This window comes from Paramisgurnus dabryanus, chromosome 13, assembly GCF_030506205.2.
Source record: "Paramisgurnus dabryanus chromosome 13, PD_genome_1.1, whole genome shotgun sequence".
Taxonomy (NCBI): Eukaryota; Metazoa; Chordata; class Actinopteri; order Cypriniformes; family Cobitidae; genus Paramisgurnus; species Paramisgurnus dabryanus.
This window is the reverse complement of record NC_133349.1, coordinates 27,309,804-27,331,836: the sequence shown is the minus strand read 5'-3', so window position 1 is coordinate 27,331,836 and position 22,033 is coordinate 27,309,804. Positions and strand designations below refer to the sequence as shown.

The 22,033-nt window shown below is 40.1% G+C and overlaps 1 protein-coding gene across 2 annotated transcripts in view; it reads right to left on the bottom strand.

Annotated features, from left to right (window-relative positions):
* LOC135728162 (F-actin-uncapping protein LRRC16A-like) overlaps positions 1 to 22,033 on the bottom strand; it is a 145,587-nt gene that overhangs the window by 98,498 nt on the left and 25,056 nt on the right. The window lies entirely within an intron of this gene.

The window sequence follows — 22,033 nt, the reverse complement described above, 5'->3', positions numbered from 1 at the left end:
CCCCTTCAAACCTCTATTCAGTTAAAAGCATTTACGGTTATCTTTTAAAACTACAGCGACACAATGAGCGCAGGAAACCACCTGAAATCTCAGCCAAGTGCTTTTCTACTATTTAAAACCTGCTGTTCAAGCGATCTGTGCATGAGCCGCTCAATCTATTAGGATCTGTACTTCTGTCCTGCTGTTTAGTTCCTGTGGTCATTCACACAGACAGATCTCAGACGCTAAGACTTTCCAGCTGATAATAATCACCTATAGGCTTCAATAATACCATTCCCATCTCATATTTCCCTGTGAAGTCTGTACTCTAGTCAGCTTTCTCAGTATGCATTGTAATGCAGGACTATCATGTGGGATTGTGTGTGTGTGTGTGTGTAGGATTCCCTCTGGCTCTTCACATTAACCTACTTACACAGTCGTACTGTGGGGGAAGCAGACAGACAGACATGACTAATCCTACACATGATGGAGAGCGGCAGGGTCCTAAAAACCTCCATTTTTCAAAACAACAATGCTACTCTATTGTTAGGGGAGCTAGTGGGGAGTTCAAGTACCATTGCATATCTGTAAAATTCCTATGAGACCTTTTATCTACTCCACTGGAGATGTTGGGATAATCTGTAAATGTGTTATCGGTCTGCGACAAAGGATAAAGGACTGGTCAAGCTAGATTTTGAAAAATTATATTATTACTCCATAATAACAAAAGCTGTCCAAATGAAGTCCTTAGCAACACAAATTACTAATGATAAATACAGTTCTGATATATTTATGGTAGGAAATGTACAAAATATCTTCATAGAACATGATCTTCACTTAATGATTTTTGGCATAAGCAAAAAAAAAACCGATAGCTTGGACCCATATAATGTATTTTTGGCTATTGCTACAAATATATATACCCATGCAACTTCTGACTGGTCTCGTGGTCCAGGGTCACATGTATCACCATTTATCCCAAAATTACAGAAATATTAATTTTAGTTAATATCGCCCAAACCCTTTTTTTTTCATTGATATATATATATATATATATATATATATATATATATATATAGACGGTTTCATCGGACGCACGTGATACACGTCTGGATCCGAACCTTACTTCCGGTTTCGTTTTTTAATGGTCTGACTAGTTACTAAACTGAGCTCTTGAACGAATGCCTCGTCGAAAATAACAAATGTTTTGGTTTCCTAGGTAATCTATGTGTTGTTGTTTTTTGCTTGTTATATAAATAAACTACGTTTAAAGAACTTTGTTATCATTTATTCTTAGCGGAGTTTACCGGAAGTTACGTGCGGACCGCGTCAGCCGCTTGTTTATGTTGTTACTGCTGAAACGGTCTAATATATATATATATATATATATATATATATATATATATATATATATATATATATATATATATTAGTATAAAACAAAAATACAGATACAGTATCAAACAATCTTGGATGACATAGATACAACAAGTATAAAGAAGGGAAGAAAGGCAATCATGAAAACAAAGAAAAAGCAAAAAAAAAAAAAATAAGCGACTTATGTAACATTCATCAAATCATTATACAAATTCACAAATTTGACACTTTTTTGATTATTAATTTTTGTTAGTGTTATAATTAGATAATTAAGGTCACAAGGAAAAATTAATTTAATTTGGGAACAGTTGAGGAAAATTTACATTTATGAATATAATATATTGCCATTAAAATACACACATTGCCTATATATTCGTTTACAACAAGAAAAATAACAGAATATCACACACATAGTTAAATCAATGATCAGGTTGGATTTCAAACCCAGAAATTTTGACAAATCAGACCAAAATTCTTTTACAAGGGAGCATTTGAAGAAAAGATGATCAGATTCAGTGGCAAAATTACAAAAAATACAATTCAAATTAGCGTTACTAAATTTAGATAACATCAACCCCACTTGTGAGATTATATGCACATTTTTTTAATGTAATTCTTTAACTTTGTTGACACAAAATTAATAAGGTATTTATTAAAGAATTCCAAAAAAATGTACCCCTCCGAGTATTTTTTTCCTTTGACTGAACACATTTCTTATATTTCTTTTACTACATTTTGGGTCAAAAATACTCTTGTTTTCAACTAAAAAACTCTCACTTTTTACAATTTCTTCAAATAATAAATGATATCTCATTAAATTAACAAGACCATTAGGTATAGCTTTAACTACTGTAGGAAATTCCCTATGGACAATTGGGAAGCTGCATTTTTTTTTATTATAATTATTCAGATCAGAACCCTGAACTATGACGACATATCCTGTTGCCCGTATTTATCAGGTCGGGTGTTTCACTTTAAATTAATTTCAGGTTTAAACTCAAGCATGACCAGTCCATAAACAAATCCCAATGACAGGAGCAAAAGAATGTAAAGCATCCATATACACCTGTTTATACTGCTCTATATGTTCCCCTGCGAAATATTGTGAACATTAAAAGCGAACGAGTGTAAAGCTCCATTCAATCTCAGTGGGTGCATGTCACCACAGCATAAATCATTTTCATTCATGCCTGATGCCAGCCATTCCAGCAGTACAACACTTTAATCAAATCAAACCTGACAATCACATGATGTTATACAAAGCAACACAGATGAAATGGCTTACGGCATCAGTCAACATATCATCACATGTAAAGACAGCTGCTTGTACAATTACAAGTGCTGTATTAAAAATGACACAATTACAGACTACAGAGTTAAAGATTGCATCAATATTGTGTAATTGCATTATTGTGTAATATCCTCTATTGTTGAATGTGTCGGCGTGAATGACACTCAATAGTAATTAAATGTCACTCGCAACAGCCAGACATTTTTAGCTAAATCATAATGAGATCTGAAATATTTAATTTGATACAAATAGAAGGAATGCACTCAACAGATAAACATTCACAGTATTATTATAAACCACTATGTCACATTAGCTAAAATATTTGAGTGAATGCATATGAATGCATATAACCGGCTAATTCTGTACCTAATATCTAAGTGTCTAATAGCTTTTTATTCTCGTTATATTCCAGGTTGAGTACTACTACACTACTACCACTACCACATTACAAGCCCCATATGTCTGTAGAGAAAATTGGTGTAACAATTCAACCGGAGCGAGGGGTGAAACCTGCTGACTGAGCAGCTGATGTCTGAGACGCTGCGGCAGACCTCTGCGACTGCTTATCGACACAAAGAATCATGGGAGGAACCGCTAACACCATGTGTACGGCTTTGTTATCTTTTCTCATTCCCACTTGAGCTGATAAGGTCTGTTTAGGGAAGATTGCAAGCCTTTAGCCTGCAAAGCCACCAAGCTAACCAATGTTTCGAACAAAGCATGTTGACAGTCAAGGAAATTTAAAGAGTCCTGAAGACTGAGCAGCAAAAATAGCTTATAATAAATATATATTAATAAATGAAATGTTACATTATCTTATTATGTTTACGTAATAATCTGTTCTTGTAGGACGTTTATAAAATCAGACTAGGGTTGCATAACGAATAATTGCGATTAATCTGTTGCAGATTTCTATCTATATATAAATAGTTAATGTATAATTTTAAGAAAAATATATATTTATATATGCATGTGTGCATATTTATATATATATATAAAGACATAATTATTTTTCACACAAATATATGATGTAAACTAAAACTTTTACTCTGCAATAGATTAATCGTGATTAATCGTTATGCAACCCTAAATCAGACCCAAGGTCAAGGTGAAACTGTCACCAGAAAAACACCTAACATTCAGTCATTGATGTTGGCTCTGAATGGCCAATTTTAACTCAAACTAGGAACAAAGACAAAGTGACTGAGCTAAGCAAGAATGTGCACCATATTATGCGACAATTGTTTTAACTCATTCCCTGCCAATCCATATTTTCGCTATTATCCACTAGGTGGCGCTATTACACACTTTATGAAACACTGAAACATCCACTGATCCAAAAACAGTAAAAACACTATGTATGTTTTGATCATCGTTCTGAATCTGCTCTGTCAGAAAAAAAGGTTTAAAATTGTACCTTTTCTGTTGCTGGGGTGGTACCCTCAAAGGTTCAGTTTTGTACCTTTTATGGCTATACAACACATTGAAATGTTGTACCTTTTGGGGTACAATATTATACCTTAAGGACCTATTTTGGACCTTAAAAGGTACAGTTAAATGTTTTGTACCACTAACATTTATTTGGTACAAAATTGGTCCTTAAAAGGTACAAAATATGTCCTTAAGGTATAATATTGTACCCCAAAAGGTACAACATTTCAATGTGTTGTATAGCCATAAAAGGTACAAAACCTTTGAGGGTACCACCCCAGCGACAGAAAAGGTACAATTTTAAACCTTTTTATCTAACAGTGTGATCTCTAACAGAAGCCCTTTACAAAAATGCAATTATCTCAGCTTTTTTTTTTAAATTATGTATTTTTGAAGAAATCTACCCATAATTGAGATACAAATAAAATATCATAATAAAACTAGATAGAAAAGTTCGTCGGAACAAACTTTATGTTGGCTTGAGAAAGCCTAGTCTGAGAGTAGAGTTTGACAACTTAGCATGAAGCTATCATGATTTAAGATAAAGCTAGCATGATTTAACATGAAGCGAACATGATTTAGCATGAAGCTAGCATGATTTAGCATGAAGCTAGCATGAAGCTAGCATAATTTAACATGAGGCTAGCATGATGATAGCATGATTAGCATAAAGCTAGCATGATGCTAGCATGATTAGCATGAAGCTAGTATGATGCTAGCATGATTAGCATGATGCTAGCATGATTAGCATGAAGCTAGCATGATGCTAGCATGATTAGCATGATGCTAACATGATTAGCATGAAGCTAGCATGATTAGCATGAAGCTAGCATGATTAGCATGAAGCTAGCATGATGTTAACATGATTAGCATGAAGCTAGTATGATTAGCATGAAGCTAGCATGATGCTAGCATGATTAGCATGAAGCTAGCATGAAGTTAGCATGATTAGCATGAAGCTAGCATGATGCTAGCATGATTAGCATGAAGCTAGCATGAAGTTAGCATGATTAGCATGAAGCTAGCATGAAGCTAGCATGATGCTAGCATGATTAGCCTGAAGCTAGCATGATGTTAGCATGATTAGCATGATGCTAGCATGATTAGCATGAAGCTAGCATGAAGATAGCATGATTAGCATGAAGCTAGCATGATGTTAGCATGAAGCTAGCATGATGTTAGCATGATTAGCATGAAGCTAGTATGATTAGCATGAAGCTAGCATGATGTTAGCATAATTAGCATGAAGCTAGCATGAAGCTAGCATGATGTTAGCATGATTAGCATGAAGCTAGCATGATGTTAGCATGATTAGCATGAAGTTAGCATGATGCTAGCATGATTAGCATGAAGCTAGCATGATGTTAGCATGATTAGCATGAAGCTAGTATGATTAGCATGAAGCTAGCATGATGTTAGCATAATTAGCATGAAGCTAGCATGATTAGCAGGAAGCTAGCATGAAGCTAACATTTATTGCGTTGCTAGGGTACTAAGTTTGGTTGCTAGGGAGAAAATTGCCATCCCATAATGATCACCCTTCAAGCCACAAGTAAAACGGTCCAACCCCCGTGTCTCTACAATGTTCTGATGCGGAGATATAAGGCTTTGTTTATTCCGTTGCTAGGGTACTAAGTTTGGTTGCTAGGGAGAAAATTGGCATCCCATAATGATCACACTTCAAGCCACAAGTAAAACGGTCCAACCCCCGTGTCTCTACAATGTTCTGATGCGGAGATATAAGGCTTTGTTTATTCCGTTGCTAGGGTACTAAGTTTGGTTGCTAGGGAGAAAATTGGTATCCCATAATGATTACACTTCAAGCCACAAGTAAAACGGTCCAACCCCTGTGTCTCTACGATGTTCAGATCCAGAGATATAAGGCTTTGTTTATTATGTTGCTAGGGTCTTCATATTTTGTTGCTAGGGGCGTGGCTTAATACCTCAATAAGAATCCCAAGAGACTGATTGGATGCCTGAGTAAAATGAGCCCACCCCTATGTCTCTATGACACTCTGGTGCAAAGATATCCATCTGGGCTTTTTATAATGGTAGTCTATGGGAGATGTTGCTAGGGTACCCAAAATTGTTGCTAGGGGCGTGGCTTAATAGCTCTGGGGTGATCCTAAGAGACTGATTGGATGCTTGAGTAAAATTAGCCCACCCCCATGTCTTTAAGACACTCTAAAGTGAAGATATTCCATCTGGGACGCTTTTATTCCCTTTTATGGGCATGTTTCCTGCCCCATTATAAGTCAATGGGAAATTTTGGGGGCCCCTTACACCCCAGGGGTACAGCTTACACCCCATTGTGAGGTATGTTCTTACAGAGCCTGTCAGCCTCCTTAAATGTGGTAAGCCACAAGTTTCTACAAGTTTCTCACTCGCAGCTATGACCCGTCAAAGTTTGTCTCAATGTTAAGTCAATGGAAATTTTGGGGTGTTTCAGCGCCCCGTTTAGGAATTCGGAAGGTCCCATCAGTTAGAAAAGATATAGCAACTCGAGTCAGATCAGACCGAAGGTATGTCCAAAGTTTGATGGCTGTAGCTTGAAAGCTCTAGGACGAGTTAGAGTTAGAAATTTTAGTCTCAGAAGAAAAAGAATAATAATAATAACTAGATAGAAAAGTTCGTCGGAACAAACTTTATGTTGGCTTGAGAAAGCCTAGTCTGAGAGTAGAGTTTGACAACTTAGCATGAAGCTATCATGATTTAAGATAAAGCTAGCATGATTTAACATGAAGCGAACATGATTTAGCATGAAGCTAGCATGATTTAGCATGAAGCTAGCATGAAGCTAGCATAATTTAACATGAGGCTAGCATGATGATAGCATGATTAGCATAAAGCTAGCATGATGCTAGCATGATTAGCATGAAGCTAGTATGATGCTAGCATGATTAGCATGAAGCTAGCATGATGCTAGCATGATTAGCATGATGCTAACATGATTAGCATGAAGCTAGCATGATTAGCATGAAGCTAGCATGATTAGCATGAAGCTAGCATGATGTTAACATGATTAGCATGAAGCTAGTATGATTAGCATGAAGCTAGCATGATGCTAGCATGATTAGCATGAAGCTAGCATGAAGTTAGCATGATTAGCATGAAGCTAGCATGATGCTAGCATGATTAGCATGAAGCTAGCATGAAGTTAGCATGATTAGCATGAAGCTAGCATGAAGCTAGCATGATGCTAGCATGATTAGCCTGAAGCTAGCATGATGTTAGCATGATTAGCATGATGCTAGCATGATTAGCATGAAGCTAGCATGAAGATAGCATGATTAGCATGAAGCTAGCATGATGTTAGCATGAAGCTAGCATGATGTTAGCATGATTAGCATGAAGCTAGTATGATTAGCATGAAGCTAGCATGATGTTAGCATAATTAGCATGAAGCTAGCATGAAGCTAGCATGATGTTAGCATGATTAGCATGAAGCTAGCATGATGTTAGCATGATTAGCATGAAGTTAGCATGATGCTAGCATGATTAGCATGAAGCTAGCATGATGTTAGCATGATTAGCATGAAGCTAGTATGATTAGCATGAAGCTAGCATGATGTTAGCATAATTAGCATGAAGCTAGCATGATTAGCAGGAAGCTAGCATGAAGCTAACATTTATTGCGTTGCTAGGGTACTAAGTTTGGTTGCTAGGGAGAAAATTGCCATCCCATAATGATCACCCTTCAAGCCACAAGTAAAACGGTCCAACCCCCGTGTCTCTACAATGTTCTGATGCGGAGATATAAGGCTTTGTTTATTCCGTTGCTAGGGTACTAAGTTTGGTTGCTAGGGAGAAAATTGGCATCCCATAATGATCACACTTCAAGCCACAAGTAAAACGGTCCAACCCCCGTGTCTCTACAATGTTCTGATGCGGAGATATAAGGCTTTGTTTATTCCGTTGCTAGGGTACTAAGTTTGGTTGCTAGGGAGAAAATTGGTATCCCATAATGATTACACTTCAAGCCACAAGTAAAACGGTCCAACCCCTGTGTCTCTACGATGTTCAGATCCAGAGATATAAGGCTTTGTTTATTATGTTGCTAGGGTCTTCATATTTTGTTGCTAGGGGCGTGGCTTAATACCTCAATAAGAATCCCAAGAGACTGATTGGATGCCTGAGTAAAATGAGCCCACCCCTATGTCTCTATGACACTCTGGTGCAAAGATATCCATCTGGGCTTTTTATAATGGTAGTCTATGGGAGATGTTGCTAGGGTACCCAAAATTGTTGCTAGGGGCGTGGCTTAATAGCTCTGGGGTGATCCTAAGAGACTGATTGGATGCTTGAGTAAAATTAGCCCACCCCCATGTCTCTAAGACACTCTAAAGTGAAGATATTCCATCTGGGACGCTTTTATTCCCTTTTATGGGCATGTTTCCTGCCCCATTATAAGTCAATGGGAAATTTTGGGGGCCCCTTACACCCCAGGGGTACAGCTTACACCCCATTGTGAGGTATGTTCTTACAGAGCCTGTCAGCCTCCTTAAATGTGGTAAGCCACAAGTTTCTACAAGTTTCTCACTCGCAGCTATGACCCGTCAAAGTTTGTCTCAATGTTAAGTCAATGGAAATTTTGGGGTGTTTCAGCGCCCCGTTTAGGAATTCGGAAGGTCCCATCAGTTAGAAAAGATATAGCAACTCGAGTCAGATCAGACCGAAGGTATGTCCAAAGTTTGATGGCTGTAGCTTGAAAGCTCTAGGACGAGTTAGAGTTAGAAATTTTAGTCTCAGAAGAAAAAGAATAACTAGATAGTAAAGTTTGAAGACAAACTTTATGTTGGCTTGAGAAAGCGTAGCCTGAACTTTTAAAACGGTTTGACATAAGTTTAGTTTAGTAGGCTATCTGGCTGTTCGTATGTTTAAGTATGAAGGTAGCATGATTTACCATGAAGCTAGCATGATGTTAGCATGATTAGCATGAAGCTAGCATGATGCTAGCATGATTAGCATGAAGCTAGCTTGATGCTAGCATGAAGTTAGCATGATTAGCTGAAGTTAGCATGATTAGCATGAAGCTAGCATGATGCTAGCATGATTAGCATGAAGCTAGCATGATGCTAGCATGATTAGCATGAAGTTAGCATGATTAGCATGAAGCTAGTATGATGCTAGCTTGATGCTAGCATGATTAGCATGAAGCTAGCATGATGTTAGCATGATTAGCATGAAGCTAGCATGATGCTAGCATGATTAGCATGAAGCTAGCATGATGCTAGCATGATTTGCATGAAGCTAGCATGATGCTAACATGATTAGCATGAAGCTAGCATGATGTTAGCATGATTAGCATGAAGCTAGCATGATGCTAGCATGATTAGCATGAAGCTAGCATGTTGCTAGCATGATTAGCATGAAGCTAGCATGATGCTAGCATGATTAGCATGAAGCTAGCATGATGCTAGCATGATTAGCATGAAGCTAGCATGATGCTAGCATGATTAGCATGAAGCTAGCATGATGCTAGCATGATTAGCATGAAGTTAGCATGAAGCTAGCATGATTAGCATGAAGTTAGCATGAACCTAGCATGATGCTAGCATGATTAGCATGAAGCTAGCATGATGCTAGCATGATTAGCATGAAGCTAGCATGATGTTAGCATGATTAGCATGAAGCTAGCATGAAGTTAGCATGATTAGCATGAAGCTAGCATGAAGTCAGCATGATTAGCATGAAGCTAGCATGATGTTAGCATGATTAGCATGAAGCTAGCATAAAGCTAGCATGATTAGCAGGAAGCTAGCATGAAGCTAACATTTATTGCGTTGCTAGGGTACTAAGTTTGGTTGCTAGGGAGAAATTGGCATCCCATAATGATCACCCTTCAAGCCACAAGTAAAACGGTCCAACCCCCGTGTCTCTACAATGTTCTGATGCGGAGATATAAGGCTTTGTTTATTCCGTTGCTAGGGTACTAAGTTTGGTTGCTAGGGAGAAAATTGGCATCCCATAATGATCACACTTCAAGCCACAAGTAAAACGGTCCAACCCCCGTGTCTCTATGATGTTCTGAAGCGGAGATATAAGGCTTTGTTTATTCCGTTGCTAGGGTACTAAGTTTGGTTGCTAGGGAGAAAATTGGCATCCCATAATGATTACACTTCAAGCCACAAGAAAAACGGTCCAACCCCTGTGTCTCTACGATGTTCAGATCCAGAGATATAAGGCTTTGTTTATTATGTTGCTAGGGTCTTCATATTTTGTTGCTAGGGGCGTGGCTTAATGCCTCAATAAGAATCCTATTAAGACTGATTGGATGCCTGAGTAAAATGAGCCCACCCCTATGTCTCTATGACACTCTGGTGCAAAGATATCCATCTGGGCTTTTTATAATGGTAGTCTATGGGAGATGTTGCTAGGGTACCCAAAATTGTTGCTAGGGGCGTGGCTTAATAGCTCTGGGGTGATCCTAAGAGACTGATTGGATGCTTGAGTAAAATGAGCCCACCCCCATGTCTCTAAGACACTCTAAAGTGAATATATTCCATCTGGGACGCTTTTATTCCCTTTTATGGGCATGTTTCCTGCCCCATTATAAGTCAATGGGAAATTTTGGGGGCCTCTTACATCCCAGGGGTACAGCTTACACCCCATTGTGAGGTATGTTCTTACACAGCCTGTCAGCCTCCTTAAATGTGGTAAGCCACAAGTTTCTACAAGTTTCTCACTCGCAGCTTTGACCCGTCAAAGTTTGTCTCAATGTTAAGTCAATGGAAATTTTGGGGTGTTTCAGCGCCCCGTTTAGGAATTCGGAAGGTCCCATCAGTTAGAAAAGATATAGCAACTCAAGTCAGATAAGACCGAAGGTCTGTCCAAAGTTTGGTGGCTGTAGCTTGAAAGCTCTAGGACGAGTTAGAGTTAGAAATTTTGTCTCAGAAAACACGGAAGAATAATAATAACTAGATATTAAAGTTTGAAGACAAACTTTATGTTGGCTTGAAAAAGCGTAGCCTGAACGTTTAAAACGGATTGACAGAAGTTTAGTTTAGTAGGCTATCTGGCAGTTAGTATGTTTAAGTATAAAGCTAACATGATTAGCATGAAGCTAGCATGAAGCTACCATGATTAGCATGAAGCTAGCATGATGCTAGCATGATTAGCATGAAGCTAGCATGATGCTAGCATGATTAGCATGAAGCTACCATGATGCTAGCATGAAGCTAGCATGATTAGCATGAAGCTAGCATGATGTTACCATGATTAGCATGAAGCTAGCATGATGCTAGCATGATTAGCATGAAGCTAGCATGATGTTAGCATGATTAGCATGAAGCGAACATGAAGCTAGCATGATTAGCATGTAGCTAGCATGATGTTAGCATGATTAGCATGTAGCTAGCATGAAGCTAGCATGATGCTAGCATGATTAGCATGAAGCTAGCATGATGCTAGCATGATTAGCATGAAGCTAGCATGATGCTAGCATGATTAGCATGAAGCTAGCATGATGCTAGCATGATTAGCATGAAGCTAGCATGAAGCTAGCATGATGTTAGCATGATTAGCATGAAGCTAACATGATGCTAGCATGATTAGCATGAAGCTAGCATGATTAGCATGAAGCTAGCATGATGTTAGCATGATTAGCATGTAGCTAGCATGAAGCTAGCATGATTAGCATGAAGCTAGCATGATGCTAGCATGATTAGCATGATGCTAGCATGATTAGCATGAAGCTAGCATGATTAGCATGAAGCTAGCATGATGCTAGCATGATTAGCATGTAGCTAGCATGATGTTAGCATGATTAGCATGAAGCTAGCATGATGCTAGCATGATTAGCATGAAGCTAGCATGAAGCTAGCATGATGCTAGCATGATTAGCATGAAGCTAGCATGATGCTAGCATGATTAGCATGAAGCTAGCATGATGCTAGCATGATTAGCATGAAGCTAGCATGATGCTAACATGATGCTAGCATGATTAGCATGAAGTTAGCATGATGCTAGCATGATTAGCATGAAGCTAGCATGATTAGCATGAAGCTAGCATGATGCTAGCATGATTAGCATGTAGCTAGCATGATGTTAGCATGATTAGCATGAAGCTAGCATGAAGCTAGCATGATGCTAGCATGATTAGCATGAAGCTAGTATGATGCTAGCATGATTAGCATGAAGCTAGCATGATTAGCATGAAGCTAGCATGATGCTAGCATGATTAGCATGTAGCTAATTAGCATGATGCTAGCATGATTAGCATGTAGCTAGCATGAAGCTAGCACGATTAGCATGAAGCTAGCATGATGCTAGCACGATTAGCATGAAGCTAGCATAAAGCTAGCATGATTAGCATGAAACTAGCATGATTCTAGCATGATTAGCATGAAGCTAGCATGATGCTAGCATGATTAGCATGAAGCTAGCATGATGCTAGCATGATTAGCATGAAGCTAGCATGAAACTAGCAAGATTAGCATGAAGCTAGCATGAAGCTAGCACGAGGCTTGCATGATTAACATGAAGTTAGCATGAGAATAGCATGATTAGCATGAAGCTAGCATGATTTAACGTGAAGCTAGCATGATTAGCATGATGCTAGCATGATTAGCATTAAGCTAGCACTATTTAGCGTGCAGCTAACAAGATTTAACATGAAGTTAGCATGATTTAGCATGAAGTTAGCAAGATTTATTATGAAATTAGCATAAAGCTAGCATGAAACTAGCATGAAGCTAGTATGACTTAGCATGGAGCTAGCATGAAGCTAACATGACCCAAAGACCCAACCCCCATGTCTCTATGATGTTCAGATCCAGAGATATAAGGCTTTGTTTATTATGTTGCTAGGGTGCTCAAATTGGTTGCTAGGGGCGTGGTTTAATACCTCAGTAGGAATCCTAAGAGACTGATTGGATGCCTGAGTAAAATGAGCCCACCCCTATGTCTCTATGACACTCTGGTGTAAAGATATCCATCTGGGCTTTTTATAATGGTAGTCTATGGGAGATGTTGCTAGGGTACCCAAAATTGTTGCTAGGGCGTGGCTTAATAGCTCTGGGGCGATCCTAAGAGACTGATTGGATGACTGAGTAAAATGAGCCCACCCCCATGTCTATACGACACTCTAAAGTAAAGATATTCCATCTGGGACGCTTTTACTCCCTTATATGGGCATGTTTCCTGCCCCATTATAAGTCAATGGGAAATTTTGGGGGCCTCTTACACCCCAGGGGTACAGCTTACACCTTAATGTGATGTATGTTCTTACAGAGCCTGTCAGCCTCCTTAAATGTGGTAAGCCACAAGTTTCTACAAGTTTCTCACTCGCAGCTATGGCCCGTCAAAGTTTGTCTCCATGTTAAGTAAATGGGAAATTTGGGGTGTTTGAGCGCCCCGTTTAGGAATTCGGAAGGTCCCATCAGTTAGAAAAGATATAGCACACTAAGTCAGACCAGTCTGAAGGTCCGTGGAAAATTTGGTGCATGTAGCTTGAAAGCTCTAGGACGAGTTAGTGTCAGAAATTTTGGGGTGCTAAGAAGAATAATAATAAAGATATTAAAGTTTGAGGACAAACTTTATGTTGGCTTGAAAAAGCGTAGCCTGAACATTTAAAATGGTTTGACAGAAGTTTATTTTAGTAGGCTATCTGGCTGTTAGCATGATTAGCATGAAGTTAGCATGATTAGCATGAAGCTAGCATGATTAGCATGAAGCTAGCATGATGTTAGCATGATCAGTATGAAGCTAGCATGAAGCTAACATGATTAGCATGAAGCTAGCATGAAGCTAACATGATTAGCATGAAGCTAGAATGAAGCTAACATTTATTCCGTTGCTAGGGTACTAAGTTTGGTTGCTAAGGAGAAAATTGGCATCCCATGATGATCAACCTTCAAGCCACAAGTAAAACGGTCCAACCCCCGTGTCTCTATGATGTTCTGAAGCGGAGATATAAGGCTTTGTTTATTCCGTTGCTAGGGTACTAAGTTTGGTTGCTAGGGAGAAAATTGGCATCCCATAATCATCAACCTTCAAGCCACAAGTAAAACGGTCCAACCCCCATGTCTCTATGATGTTCTGAAGCGGAGATATAAGGCTTTGTTTATTCCGTTGCTAGGGTACTAAGTTTGGTTGCTAGGGAGAAAATTGGCATCCCATAATGATCAACCTTCAAGCCACAAGTAAAACGGTCCAAACCCCGTGTCTCTATGATGTTCTGAAGCGGAGATATAAGGCTTTGTTTATTTCGTTGCTAGGGTACTAAGTTTGGTTGCTAGGGAGAAAATTGCATCCCATAATGATCACACTTCAAGCCACAAGTAAAACGGTCCAACCCCCATGTCTCTATGATGTTCTGAAGCGGAGATATAAGGCTTTGTTTATTACGTTGCTAGGGTACTAAGTTTGGTTGCTAGGGAGAAAATTGGCATCCCATAATGATCAACCTTCAAGCCACAAGTAAAACGGTCCAACCCCTGTGTCTCTATGATGTTCTGAAGCGGAGATATAAGGCTTTGTTTATTCCGTTGCTAGGGTACTAAGCTTGGTTGCTAGGGAGAAAATTGGCATCCCATAATGATCAACCTTCAAGCCACAAGTAAAACGGTCCAACCCCCATGTCTCTTTGATGTTCTGAAGCGGAGATATAAGGCTTTGTTTATTCCGTTGCTAGGGTAATATGTTTGGTTGCTAGGGAGAAAATTGGCATCCCATAATGATCACACTTAAAGCCACAAGTAAAACGGTCCAACCCCCGTGTCTCTACAATGTTCTGATGCTGAGATATAAGGCTTTGTTTATTCCGTTGCTAGGGTACTAAGTTTGGTTGCTAGGGAGGAAATTGGCATCCCACAATAATCACCCTTCAAGCCACAAGTAAAACGGTCCAACCCCGTGTCTCTAAGATGTTCTGAAGCGGAGAAATAAGGCTTTGTTTATTCCGTTGCTAGGGTACTAAGTTCGGTTGCTAGGAAGAAAAATGGCATCCCATAATGATCAACCTTCAAGCCACAAGTAAAACGGTCCAACCCCCGTGTCTCTATGATGTTCTGAAGCGGAGATATAAGGCTTTGTTTATTCCGTTGCTAGGGTACTAAGTTTGGTTGCTAGGGAGGAAATTGGCATCCCATAATAATCAACCTTCAAGCCACAAGTAAAACGGTCCAACCCCCGTGTCTCTATGATGTTCTGAAGCGGAGATATAAGGCTTTGTTTATTCCGTTGCTAGGGTACTAAGTTTGGTTGCTAGGGAGGAAATTGGCATCCCATAATAATCAACCTTCAAGCCACAAGTAAAACGGTCCAACCCCCGTGTCTCTAAGATGTTCTGAAGCGGAGAAATAAGGCTTTGTTTATTCCGTTGCTAGGGTACTAAGTTTGGTTGCTAGGGAGAAAAATGGCATCCCATAATGATCAACCTTCAAGCCACAAGTAGAACGGTCCAACCCCCGTGTCTCTATGATGTTCTGAAGCGGAGATATAAGGCTTTGTTTATTCCGTTGCTAGGGTACTAAGTTTGGTTGCTAGGGAGGAAATTGGCATCCCATAATAATCAACCTTCAAGCCACAAGTAAAACGGTCCAACCCCCGTGTCTCTAAGATGTTCTGAAGCGGAGAAATAAGGCTTTGTTTATTCCGTTGCTAGGGTACTAAGTTTGGTTGCTAGGGAGAAAAATGGCATCCCATAATGATCAACCTTCAAGCCACAAGTAGAACGGTCAAACCCCCATGTCTCTACGACACTCTAAAGTGAAGATATTCCATCTGGGACGCTTTTATTCCCTTATATGGGTATGTTTCCTGCCCCATTATAAGTCAATGGGAGATTTTGGGGGCCCCTTACACCCCAGGGGTACAGCTTACACCCCATTGTGATGTATGTTCTTACACAGCCTGTCAGACTCCTTAGATGTGGTAAGCCACAAGTTTCTACAAGTTTCTCACTCGCAGCTATGACTCGTCAAAGTTTGTCTCAATGTTAAGTCAATGGAAATTTTGGGGTGTTTGAGCCCCCCGTTTAGGAATTCGGAAGGTCCCATCAGTTAGAAAAGATATAGCACACTAAGTCAGACCAGGCTGAAGGTCTGTGGAAAATTTGGTGCATGTAGCTTGAAAGCCCTAGGACGAGTTAGTGTCAGAAATTTGGGGTAGAATAATAATAATAACTAGATATTAAAGTTTGAGGACAAACTTTATGTTGGCTTGAAAAAGCGTAGCCTGAACATTTAAAATGGTTTGACAGAAGTTTATTTTAGTAGGCTATCTGGCTGTTAGCATGATTAGCATGAAGTTAGCATGATTAGCATGAAGCTAGCATGATGTTAGCATGATCAGTATGAAGCTAGCATGAAGCTAACATGATTAGCATGAAGCTAACATGAAGCTAACATGATTAGCATGAAGCTAGAATTAAGCTAACATTTATTCCGTTGCTAGGGTACTAAGTTTGGTTGCTAGGGAGAAAATTGGCATCCCATAATGATCAACCTTCAAGCCACAAGTAAAACGATCCAACCCCCGTGTCTCTATGATGTTCTGAAGCGGAGATATAAGGCTTTGTTTATTCCGTTGCTAGGGTACTAAGTTTGGTTGCTAGGGAGAAAATTGGCATCCCATAATGATCAACCTTCAAGCCACAAGTAAAACGGTCCAACCCCCATGTCTCTATGATGTTCTGAAGCGGAGATATAAGGCTTTGTTTATTCCGTTGCTAGGGTACTAAGTTTGGTTGCTAGGGAGAAAATTGGCATCCCATAATGATCAACCTTCAAGCCACAAGTAAAACGGTCCAACCCCCGTGTCTCTATGATGTTCTGAAGCGGAGATATAAGGCTTTGTTTATTCCGTTGCTAGGGTACTAAGTTTGGTTTCTAGGGAGAAAATTGGCATCCCATAATGATCAACCTTCAAGCCACAAGTAAAACGGTCAAACCCCTGTGTCTCTAAGATGTTCTGATGCTGAGATATAAGGCTTTGTTTATTCCGTTGCTAGGGTACTAAGTTTGGTTGCTAGGGAGGAAATTGGCATCCCATAATAATCAACCTTCAAGCCACAAGTAAAACGGTCCAACCCCCTTGTCTCTATGATGTTCTGAAGCGGAGATATAAGGCTTTGTTTATTCCGTTGCTAGGGTACTTAGTTTGGTTGCTAGGGAGAAAATTGGCATCCCATAATGATCAACCTTCAAGCCACAAGTAAAACGGTCCAACCCCCGTGTCTCTATGATGTTCTGAAGCGGAGATATAAGGCTTTGTTTATTCCGTTGCTAGGGTACTAAGTTTGGTTGCTAGGGAGAAAATTGGCATCCCATAATGATCAACCTTCAAGCCACAAGTAAAACGGTCCAACCCCCATGTCTCTATGATGTTCTGAAGCGGAGATATAAGGCTTTGTTTATTCCGTTTCTAGGGTACTAAGTTTGGTTGCTAGGGAGAAAATTGGCATCCCATAATAATCAACCTTCAAGCCACAAGTAAAACGGTCCAACCCCCGTGTCTCTATGATGTTCTGAAGCGGAGATATAAGGCTTTGTTTATTCCGTTGCTAGGGTACTAAGTTTGGTTGCTAGGGAGAAAATTGGCATCCCATAATGATCAACCTTCAAGCCACAAGTAAAACGGTCAAACCCCCGTGTCTCTAAGATGTTCTGAAGCGGAGATAAAAGGCTTTGTTTATTCCGTTGCTAGGGTACTAAGTTTGGTTGCTAGGGAGAAAATTGGCATCCCATAATGATCAACCTTCAAGCCACAAGTAAAGCGGTCCAACCCCCGTGTCTCTAAGATGTTCTGAAGCGGAGAAATAAGGCTTTGTTTATTCCGTTGCTAGGGTACTAAGTTTGGTTGCTAGGGAGAAAAATGGCATCCCATAATGATCAACCTTCAAGCCACAAGTAAAACGGTCCAACCCCCGTGTCTCTATGATGTTCTGAAGCGGAGATATAAGGCTTTGTTTATTCCGTTGCTAGGGTACTAAGTTTGGTTGCTAGGGAGAAAATTGGCATCCCATAATAATCAACCTTCAAGCCACAAGTAAAACGGTCCAACCCCCGTGTCTCTATGATGTTCTGAAGCGGAGATATAAGGCTTTGTTTATTCCGTTGCTAGGGTACTAAGTTTGGTTGCTAGGGAGAAAATTGGCATCCCATAATGATCAACCTTCAAGCCACAAGTAAAACGGTCCAACCCCCGTGTCTCTACAATGTTCTGATGCTGAGATATAAGGCTTTGTTTATTCCGTTGCTAGGGTACTAAGTTTGGTTGCTAGGGAGGAAATTGGCATCCCATAATAATCAACCTTCAAGCCACAAGTAAAACGGTCCAACCCCCTTGTCTCTATGATGTTCTGAAGCGGAGATATAAGGCTTTGTTTATTCCGTTGCTAGGGTACTTAGTTTGGTTGCTAGGGAGAAAATTGGCATCCCATAATGATCAACCTTCAAGCCACAAGTAAAACGGTCCAACCCCCGTGTCTCTATGATGTTCTGAAGCGGAGATATAAGGCTTTGTTTATTCCGTTGCTAGGGTACTAAGTTTGGTTGCTAGGGAGAAAATTGGCATCCCATAATGATCAACCTTCAAGCCACAAGTAAAACGGTCCAACCCCCGTGTCTCTACAATGTTCTGATGCTGAGATATAAGGCTTTGTTTATTCCGTTGCTAGGGTACTAAGTTTGGTTGCTAGGGAGGAAATTGGCATCCCATAATAATCAACCTTCAAGCCACAAGTAAAACGGTCCAACCCCCTTGTCTCTATGATGTTCTGAAGCGGAGATATAAGGCTTTGTTTATTCCGTTGCTAGGGTACTTAGTTTGGTTGCTAGGGAGAAAATTGGCATCCCATAATGATCAACCTTCTAGCCACAAGTAAAACGGTCCAACCCCCGTGTCTCTATGATGTTCTGAAGCGGAGATATAAGGCTTTGTTTATTCCGTTGCTAGGGTACTAAGTTTGGTTGCTAGGGAGAAAATTGGCATCCCATAATGATCAACCTTCAAGCCACAAGTAAAACGGTCCAACCCCCATGTCTCTATGATGTTCTGAAGCGGAGATATAAGGCTTTGTTTATTCCGTTGCTAGGGTACTAAGTTTGGTTGCTAGGGAGAAAATTGGCATCCCATAATGATCAACCTTCAAGCCACAAGTAAAACGGTCCAACCCCCGTGTCTCTACAATGTTCTGATGCTGAGATATAAGGCTTTGTTTATTCCGTTGCTAGGGTACTAAGTTTGGTTGCTAGGGAGGAAATTGGCATCCCATAATAATCAACCTTCAAGCCACAAGTAAAACGGTCCAACCCCCGTGTCTCTAAGATGTTCTGAAGCGGAGAAATAAGGCTTTGTTTATTCCGTTGCTAGGGTACTAAGTTTGGTTGCTAGGGAGAAAAATGGCATCCCATAATGATCAACCTTCAAGCCACAAGTAAAACGGTCCAACCCCCATGTCTCTAAGATGTTCTGAAGCGGAGAAATAAGGCTTTGTTTATTCCGTTGCTAGGGTACTAAGTTTGGTTGCTAGGGAGAAAAATGGCATCCCATAATGATCAACCTTCAAGCCACAAGTAAAACGGTCCAACCCCCGTGTCTCTAAGATGTTCTGAAGCGGAGAAATAAGGCTTTGTTTATTCCGTTGCTAGGGTACTAAGTTTGGTTGCTAGGGAGAAAAATGGCATCCCATAATGATCAACCTTCAAGCCACAAGTAAAACGGTCCAACCCCCATGTCTCTACGACACTCTAAAGTTAAGATATTCCATCTGGGACGCTTTTATTCCTTTATATGGGCATGTTTCCTGCCCCATTATAAGTCAATGGGAAATTTTGGGGGCCTCTTACACCCCAGGGGTACAGCTTACACCCCATTTTGATGTATGTTCTTACAGAGCCTGTCCGCCTCCTTAAATGTGGTAAGCCACAAGTTTCTACAAGTTTCTCACTCGCAGCTATGACCCGTCAAAGTTTGTCTCCATGTTAAGTAAATGGGAGTTTTGGGGTCTTTGAGCGCCCAGTTTAGGAATTTGGAAGGTCCCATCAGTTAGAAAAGATATAGCACACTAAGTCAGACCAGTCTTAAGGTCCGTGGAAAATTTGGTGCATGTAGCTTGAAAGCTCTAGGACGAGTTAGTGTCAGAAATTTTGGGGTGCTAAGAAGAATAATAATAATAAGTTTAAAAGCAATAACAATATGTTGGCTTTTTCAAGCCAACATAACTAGATATTAAAGTTTGAGGACAAACTTTATGTTGGCTTGAAAAAGCGTAGCCTGAACATTTAAAATGGTTTGACAGAAGTTTATTTTAGTAGGCTATCTGGCTGTTAGCATGATTAGCATGAAGTTAGCATGATTAGCATGAAGCTAGCATGATTAGCATGAAGCTAGCATGATGTTAGCATGATCAGTATGAAGCTAGCATGAAGCTAACATGATTAGCATGAAGCTAACATGAAGCTAACATGATTAGCATGAAGCTAGCATGATGCTAGCATGATTAGCATGAAGCTAGCATGAAGCTAACATGATTAGCATGAAGCTAGAATGAAGCTAACATTTATTCCGTTGCTAGGGTACTAAGTTTGGTTGCTATGGAGAAAATTGGCATCCCATAATGATCAACCTTCAAGCCACAAGTAAAACGGTCCAACCCCCGTGTCTCTATGATGTTCTGAAGCGGAGATATAAGGCTTTGTTTATTCCGTTGCTAGGGTACTAAGTTTGGTTGCTAGGGAGAAAATTGGCATCCCATAATGATCAACCTTCAAGCCACAAGTAAAACGGTCCAACCCCCATGTCTCTATAGTCCCTTTCACACATACAGTCTTTACTGGTAATTTACTGGTAAATTGCAGTTAACATGTCATGTGTGAACAGAACCTTTCCGGTAAATCAGTGCTCCCAATTTACCAGTAAGACAGGTTGTAAGATTAACGGTAATTTGCCGGTAAGCGCTGTGTGTGAACGAAAAATATAGCATTACCGGCATTTAGATGACGTCAGACCGCGCTGACAGATCGGGCGGGCCAATCAGAAAGTTTTTTATACAGGTGACGCGGTTTCCCCCAGACTGTTTACAGACGTTTCCACACACATGTTGCTTAAAAGTCGAGCACACCTGAAGTTAACATCCACATTTCTTCACCAAAGTTGTTTAAAACAGCTTACCATCTAATTGCCAAATTGCCGACGTCCTTAGCACACCATCTGTGAAGCCTAATGTGCAAACGCGCAGGTTCCGTTTGACGCCGCCTAACGCAATGTTGTTTGGTCACGAGCAACTTCGCGACCGTTTGCCACAGATGTGAAAACAACAAAATACAGACCGTGGATATTAAGTCATAACCCGCCGTTTACAAATACGACACGGACGGAGCTCGCCGGCCGCGCGCCACAGGTAACTTCCGCTTTCTCTCCGAATTTACCGGTATTTTGATACTGATGTGTGAATGATGTCTTACTGGTAAAAAGACGGAATGTCACTGCATGTGTGAACAGCACATTTTTGTATTTACTGGTAAATTCATTCTGGTAAATTCATGGTAATTTACCAGAATTACTGTGTGAAAGAGGCTTATGATGTTCTGAAGCGGAGATATAAGGCTTTGTTTATTCCGTTGCTAGGGTACTAAGTTTGGTTGCTAGGGAGACAATTGGCATCCCATAATGATCAACCTTCAAGCCACAAGTAAAACGGTCCAACCCCTGTGTCTCTATGATGTTCTGAAGCGGAGATATAAGGCTTTGTTTATTCCGTTGCTAGGGTACTAAGTTTGGTTGCTAGGGAGAAAATTGGCATCCCATAATGATCAACCTTCAAGCCACAAGTAAAACGGTCAAACCCCCGTGTCTCTAAGATGTTCTGAAGCGGAGATAAAAAGCTTTGTTTATTCCGTTGCTAGGGTACTAAGTTTGGTTGCTAGGGAGAAAATTGGCATCCCATAATGATCAACCTTCAAGCCACAAGTAAAACAGTCCAACCCCCATGTCTCTATGATGTTCTGAAGC